Raw genomic sequence first — 8,308 nt, 5'->3', positions numbered from 1 at the left:
GTTTTTTTTGTTTTGTTTTGTTTTTTTGGCTATTTTTCTGTCATTTGCTGAGGGGAGTTAAAGTCTCCAACTATGATCGTGGAATTGTCCCTCCCTTCTTTCCTTCCTTCCTTCCTTCCTTCCTTCCTTCCTTCCTCCCTCCCTCCCTCCCTCCTTCCTTTCTTCCTTCCTTCTCTTTTTTCTGAGACAGGGTCTCTGTCGCCCAGGTTGGAGTGCAGTGGCGTGATCTTGGCTCATTGCATTCTCCAACTCCCTGGGCTCAGGTGATCCTCCCACCTCAGCCTCTCAAGTAGCTGGGACTGCAGGCATGCACCACCACACACAGCTTTAGATATTGGGTTCACTGTGTTGCCCAGGCTGGTCTCGAACTCCTGGGCTCAAACGATCCGCTCACTTCAGCCTCCCAAAGTGCTGGGATTACAGGCAGGAGCCACCATGCCCGGCTTGTCTATTTCTTTAATTCTATTGTTGCTCCGTATATTTTGAAACTCTGTTATTGGGCACATGCACATTTATAATTGTTATTATCTTCCTGGTGAACTGACCTCTTTATGAAATATTCATCTTTATCTCTGGCTTTGTCTTGAAGTGTACTTTATCAATAACTACTCTAGCCTTTGTAAGCTTATTGTTTGCATGGTATGTCGTCTTCTTCCATTTTCTTTCAACTTATATGTTACATTTAAAGTACAGATATTTGAGTTTTGCTTTAAAAAGAAACAAACAAACAAACAAAAAAACAATTTGCACAATCTCTGCCTCTTGAGCCCACAGTGTTGGTTGAGGAATGGATGGCAAAGGAGGAAATGCTTGGGCTGGGTCTCATTTGTATCCTTTCTACTTGATGATGGAGTGCTGTTTACAGATTTCCTAGTGGATCAAAATAGTTTTCAGGCAATCTGGGCACGGTAGCTCACGCCTGTAATCCCAGCACTTTGGGAGGCTGAGGCGGGCAGATCACAAGGTCAGAAGTTCGAGACCAGCCTGACCAACATGGTGAAACCCTGTCTCTACTAAAAATACAAAAAAACACAACAACAACAAAAAACATCTGGGTGTGGTGGTGAGCACCTGTAATCCCAGCTACTCAGGAGGCTGAGGCAGGAGAATCGCTTGAAATCGGGAGGCGGAGGTTGCAGTGAGCCGAGATTGTGCCATTGCACTCCAGCCTGGGCAACAGAGTGAGACTCTGTCTCAAAAAAAAAAATTGTTTGCAGGCTGTGAGGTCAGTTCAGTTTGCAAGGCAGCCTAGTTGTCCCATGGACAAGCATTCAGTGTCTGTCAGGGCCCAGGAGCGAGTCAAAGCTCTTTCTCAAAGGAAGATCAGTTATTTTCCAGAGGGCATGGCTTTCTTCACAAATCTCAGAGGCTTCTGCAGTGTTCCTCCTGGGCTTGCAATAGACTCTATCAGCATGGTGATCTAAGCATGATTGGATCTGGTGGGTCATGCAGGCCAGGGGGCATATTGACTTACCTTGCAGCCTAGACCAATTCAAGAATTTCCCTTACTCAGATTTCCTCTGAATGCTGACAGCCTTTCAGGTTACTGAGTAAATGGATGAGTGCACGACACTTAAAGATGATGTATGTTGCCCCCAAATTCCGAGAAAGGCACCAAGTACCATATTTCAACTCATCTAAGATGCCATCAGCCGGGCGCGGTGGCTCACGCCTGTAATCCCAGCACTTTGGGAGGCTGAGGCAGGCGGTTCACGAGGTCAGGAGATTGAGACCATCCTGGCTAACACAGTGAAACCCCGTCTCTACTAAAAATACAAAAAAATTAGCTGGGCGTAGTGGCGGGCGCCTGTAGTCCCAGCTACTTGGGAGGCTGAGGCAGGAGAATGGCGTGAACCCGGGAGGTGGAGCTTGCAGTGAGCGGAGATCGCGCCACTGCACTCTAGCCTGGGCGGTAGAGCGAGACTCTGTCTTAAAAAAAAAAAAAAAGATGCCATGAGCTGTAAGGCGCATCTTCATTTATGTTCCACTATGAAAGAACGTTTTTAAAAACACCATCAGGTCAGGCATGGTGGCTCATGCCTATAATCCCAACACCCTAGAAGGCTGAGGCAGGAGGATCACTTAAGGCCAAGAGTTTGAGACCAGCTGGGCAACAACACGGTGAGACCCCATCTCTACAAAAAAATAAAAATAAAAAAATTAGCCAGGCTCAGTGGTGTGCACCTGTGGCCCCAGCTACATGGGAGGCTGAGGCAGGGAGATCTCTTGAGCCCAGGATGTCAAGGCTGCAGTGAGCCATGTTCATGTCACTGCACTCCAGCCTGGGTGACTGAGTGAGACCCTGTCTCAAAAAAAAAAAAAAGAAAAACGAAAAAGAAAAGAAAGAGAAAAAAAACCCACCATCAATTAAGCCATGATTACCATTAATTATAAGCATGCATTACCATTTCAGAGATGTTAAAATGGGGGACAGGGTATGACAACAACCTTGCAACTGGACTAAATGCCACTGAATTGTTCATCTTAATTTTACTTTAGGTAGATTTCATGTCAATAAATTATTTTTTAATGTGAAAAAATATGCATCTTAGAAACTCTAACATATAGTATTATTCCTCTTTGTATGTTTGCAGGGTATAAGGTGAAGCAACTTGTTCTAAGGGAACATTGTGACATATCCTAGAACACTGGACCTCCAGAAATATCACTGAGATGTGTTTTCATGGGATTTGTAGTTTGTTCTTCAGTGTACCTGGGGGATTGTCTCCGGGACCCCTGTGTATACACAAATCCATGCATACTCAAGTCCTGCAGTTGGGCCTGCAGAACCCGTGCAGGCCGGGCACGGTGGCTCATGCCTGTAATCCCAGCACTTTGGGGGCCAAGGTGGGCGGATCACGAGGTCAAGGGATCGAGACCATCCTGGCCAACATGGTGAAACCCCATCTCTACTAAAAATTCAAAAAATTTTTAACTTTTTTGGTTACATGTACCTGTAGTCCCAGCTACTTGGGAGGCTGAGGCAGGAGAATTGCTTGAACCCGGGAAGCAGAGGTAGCAGTGAGCCGAGATCACGCCACTGCACTCTAGCGTGGCAGTAGAGTGAGACTGCATCTCAAAAAAACAAACAAACAAAAAACAAAAGAACCCATGCATAAGTAGACACCTGCAGTTCAAACCCGTGTATTCAAGGGTCCACCGTACTTTATTTCAGTGAATCTAAGTTGCTTTGACCCTAGTGCATTCTTGATTTGCCAGAAGGTGTCGGAACTATCACTTGTATTTCCTCCTGCTGACAGTGATTTTAAGAAGTCATGCATTAGCCACATCAGGGGAAGAGGAGCCATTTCTGCTGGCAGGAGAGAGGCTCAAGAGGGTAGAATCTGGGATGGCCTGAGTTATCTAAATGCCTTCTTTTCTGATCAGAACCCCAGCATTCACATGAGAGACCTGGCAGTGTGTGAATTTCACTCATATTGTGCTCCAGCAATTATCAGTATCACATTTCGAATTTCAGTTCCAGCTATAATCAGCTCCACGACTGCAAGAGATAAATTATTTTTATCATACACATAGCAAATCAATGATTTGAGACTTATCTTGAGCCAAATTTTAGGGTATTGAGCCTATCAGTCTTTTTTTTTCAGTCTGACCAGAATAGTTAACAGAAACCCCTCTTCACTGCACAGTTCACAAATTCCCTCTGCCCCCGCCTCCCATCAAATTCTGTGAGAAAAATTACTTGGTTCCCCAAAGTTTTGCCTTCAAGGAATCTATCATTCAGGGTAATAATCCATTGAAGGTGGTAGTCTATTCTCTGCAAGCCAAATGCTATCTTTAAGTTTAGCTAGATTTTTACTGCCCAAACCTAAATACCAAATTCATGCCTTTCTGATACCAATTCCTGTGTCAGCTACAAGTCATAGTTCTTAGTTATATTTTCCAGGAAGTACAAGCAGCCAAAATTGTTCCAAAAAGAGTTGGAGAACCAGATAGAGCAACAACCACAGAAAAACAAGAATGAGTTACAATTTTGAAAGGTAACCGACTGAAAATTATAAATGGGTGAGTTCTAGTTGACCTTCAAGTAACAGATTATTGTTAATTCAAGTCAACTTTCTTTTCTTTTCTTCTCTTTTCTTTTCTTTTCGATGGAGTCTCGCTCTATTGCCCAGGCTGGAGCCCAGTGGTACAATCTTGGTTCACTGCAACCTCTGCCTCCCGGGTTCAAGAGGTTCTCCTGCCTCAGCTTCCCGAGTAGCTGGGATTATAGATGCCTGCCACCACGCTCAGCTAATTTTTGTATTTTTAGTAGAGACGGAGCTTCATCATGTTGGCCAGGTTGGTCTTGAACTCCTGACCTCAAGTGATCTGCCCACCTCAGCCTCCCAAAGTTCTGGGATTATAGCCGTGAGCCACCGTGCCCAGCCTATTAAAGTTAACTTTAGAGCAGCAGTCCCCAACCTTTTTGGCACCAGGGACCGGTTTCGTGGAAGACAATTTTTCTACAGATGGATGGAAGGACGGGGTGGGGATGGTTTCAGAATGAAACTGTTCCACCTCAGATCATCATCAGGCATTAGATTATCTTAAGGAACACGCAACCTAGATCCCTCGCATGCGCAGTTCACAACAGGGTTCGTGCTCCTTTGAGAATGTGATGCCACTGCTGATCTGACAGGAGGTGGAGCTCAGGCGATAATGCTCGCCCGTCTGCCGGTACCAGTCCATGGCCTGAGGGTTAGGGACCCCAGCTTTAGAGCATATTAGTTAAAGTTTTTCTCAGCTTATGAAAATAGCATAATATAAATACCAGAGCCTATCAAGAGGGCCTTTGAAGAATATGTAATTCTCATCTTATGTAAACTATTTAAGAAAGTAAGGGCCGGGCACAGTGGCTCACACATGGATTGCCAGCACTTTGGGAGGCCAAGGCAGGAGAATCATTTGAGGCCAGGGGTTCAAGACCAACCTGGGCAACATGGCAAGACCCTGTCTCTACAAAAAAAAAAAAGAGTAGGCCAGGCGCGGTGGCTCAAGCCTGTAATCCCAGCACTTTGGGAGGCCGAGACGGGCGGATCACGAGGTCAGGAGATCGAGACCATCCTGGCTGACACGGTGAAACCCCGTCTCTACTAAAAAATACAAAAACTTAGCCGGGCGAGGTGGCGGGCGCCTGTAGTCCCAGCTACTCGGGAGGCTGAGGCAGGAGAATGGCGTAAACCCAGGAGGTGGAGCTTGCAGTGAGCTGAGATCCGGCCACTGCACTCCAGCCTGGGCGACAGAGCGAGACTCCGTCTCAAAAAAAAAAAAAGAGTAAAAAAAGTAAAAATTAGCCAGGCATGGTGATATGCACCTGTAGTCCTAGCTACTCAAAAGGCTGAGGCAGGAGGATTGCCTGAGCCCAGGACATGGACACTGCACTCCAGGGCAACAAAGTAAGACCCTGTCAAAAAAAAAAAAAAAAAAAAAAGAGAAAGAAAAAAAGAATGTAAGAAAAGATGGAATGCCACCCAGCACAATTTCCTGACTAGTATATCATGAAACCAAAGCCAGACAACAGGAAAAAAAAAAAAAAAAATCTCATTTATGAACAATAAAACAAAAGTCCTGAATAAAATGTTAATAAATTACATGTAGCATGGCCGGGCACAGTGGCTCACACCTGTATGGCCAGCACTTTGGGAGGAGGGAGGATTGCTTGAGGCCAGGCATTTGAAACCAGCCTGGGCAGCATAAGCAGGACCCCATCTCTACAAAACTTTTTTTTTAAACTTAGCCTGGTATGGTGGCACGCATCTGTAGTCCCAGCTGCTTGGGAGACTGAAGCAGGAGGATCTCTTCAGCCTAGGAATTGGAGGCTGCAGTGCACTGTGATTGTGCCACTGCACTCAGCCTGGGTGACAGAGCAAGACCCTGTCCCAAAAAGCAACAACAACAAATTAAATATAACAGTGTATTAAAAGAACAATTCAGCCAGGCATGATGGCTCATGTCTGTAATCCCAGCACTTTGGGAGGCTGAGGCAGGTGGATCAGTTGAGGTCAGGAGTTGGAGACCAGCCTGGCCAACATGGTGAAAACTCATCTCTACTAAAAATACAAAAATTGGCTGGGTATGGTGGTGTGTGCCTGTAATCGTAGCTACTCAGGAGGCTAAGGCAGAAGAATCACTCAAACCTGGGAGGCAGAGGTTGCAGTGAGCTGAGATCGCACCACTGCACTCCAACCTGGGTGACAAAGCGAGACTCTGTCTAAAAAAAAAAAAGAACAGGCCGGGCGCGGTGGCTCAAGCCTGTAATCCCAGCACTTTGGGAGGCCGAGGCGGGTGGATCACGAGGTCAGGAGATCGAGACCATCCTGGCTAACATGGTGAAACCCCGTCTCTACTAAAAATACAAAAAACTAGCCGGGCGTGGTGGCAGGCGCCTGTAGTCCCAGCTACTCGGAGGCTGAGGCAGGAGAATGGCGTGAACCTGGGAGGCGGAGCTTGCAGTGAGCCGAGATCGCGCCACTGCACTCCAGCCTGGGTGACACAGCGCGAGACTCCGTCTCAAAAAAAAAAAAAAAAAAAAAAAAAAAAGAACAATGCATCAAGTGTAAGGAGGATTTATCCCAGCTTTCTAAAATGGTTCAGCATTAGAATATATGTATTTATTAATGATGTAAACATAAAAAACACAATTATCTGAATAAATTAAATGCACATTAATAATATAAAAGAAGAAAAACTCTCCTAGCAAACTAGGGAAAAATGCTTAATTGATACATGTTTTGTTTTTAATAAAACAATGATAAAAACCTACAGCAAATGTTAGGTAATGGTGAAACAATAGAAGCTTTCCAACTGGAGTTAGAAAGTAAGATGAGAATGTCCTTTACCACTACTGTTCAGAATGGCACCAGATGTTCTCTCTAATTCAAGAAGAGAAAGAAGGCACTAAGAATCATAAACATTAGAAAAAAAGAGACAAATTGTGATTATTTGCAGATGACACTATCGCTTATATAGAGAAACCTAAAAAAATCAATTGACAAACCATTAGAACTAGTAAGAGGATTCAGCAAGGTGACCACATACAAGATCAATGTACAAAATCAATAGCTTTCCTATATAACAGCAATAACCAATTAGAAAATGTAATCGAAAGTAAGATCCCATTCACCATAGCAACAAAAACTATTAAGCACCTAAGAAAAAACCTGAAAATAGAATTTATTTGAAGCCCTTGGGAATAGTTCAACATTAGGAAAACCCAACAATCTAATTAATCACATCAATAAAATAAAATAGAAAACCACAGGCCGGGTGTGGTGGCTCACGCCTCTAATCCCAGCACTTTGGGAAGCCGAGGTGGGAGGAGTTCCTGAGCCCAGGAGTTCAAGACCAGCCTGGGCAACGTGATGAAAATCCATCTCTACAAAAAACACAAAGATTAGTCAGGCATGGTGGTATACACCTGTAGTCCCAGCTAATTGGGAGGTGGAGATGGGAGGATGACTTGAGCCCAGGAGGCAGAGGCTGCAGTGAGCTGAGATTTTGCCATTATACTCCAGCCTGGGTGACAGAACCAGCCCCTGTCTCCAAAAAAAAAAAAAAAAAAATTGAAAACCACACAATTATATTTTACGGCAGTGGTGAAAATTCAAGAACCATTTCTAGTAAAAACACTAAGTAAAACAGGAGAAAAAGAACATTTCCTAATCATGATAAAGAGTTGTGTGTGTGTGGTTTTGTTTTCAGACACTAAGAGCAAACGTATTAATTGGCTAAATATTAAAGGCATTGCCATTAAAGACAAAAACAATGCAGGGACCATCACCATCCCTCAAAACTGTTTTGTGTTAAAATGAAACAGAGGATTTGACAGGGGGAATAAAAGCTTCATATAATAGACCCTTTTCAGGGTTTGCCATGTGTCTTCTATAAACAAGACTACTTTGATTTTATATTCCACATAGGATGGAAATTGAAATTTCACCCAGAGACACAGGCTGATCAAAAGGTCTTTCCTCCTTTTCCCTATCAAAGCCATTGCCGAGCACTCACACTGCTCTTGTCCTCTGATTGAAGGAAAGAATGTTTAATTGTCCAAGAAGTCCTAAGACCCAGAGCTGCTTTTGCTTCTGTAGCAGTGGGGTTAGACCGGAGATGGGTGCCTGAAATGCTGCTAAGAACCTGTGGGCATAGGCCAGGTGCGGTGGCTCACGCCTGTAATCTCAGCACTTTGGGAGGCCGAGGTGCGTGGATCACCTGAGGTCGGGAGTTCAAGACCAGCTTGACCAACATGGAGAAACCCCGTCTCTACTAAAAATACAAAATTAGCTGGGCGTGGTGGCACGCACCT

This window comes from Theropithecus gelada, chromosome 1, assembly GCF_003255815.1.
Source record: "Theropithecus gelada isolate Dixy chromosome 1, Tgel_1.0, whole genome shotgun sequence".
In the NCBI taxonomy this organism is placed as follows: Eukaryota; Metazoa; Chordata; class Mammalia; order Primates; family Cercopithecidae; genus Theropithecus; species Theropithecus gelada.
Note: the sequence above shows the minus strand (reverse complement) of the source record.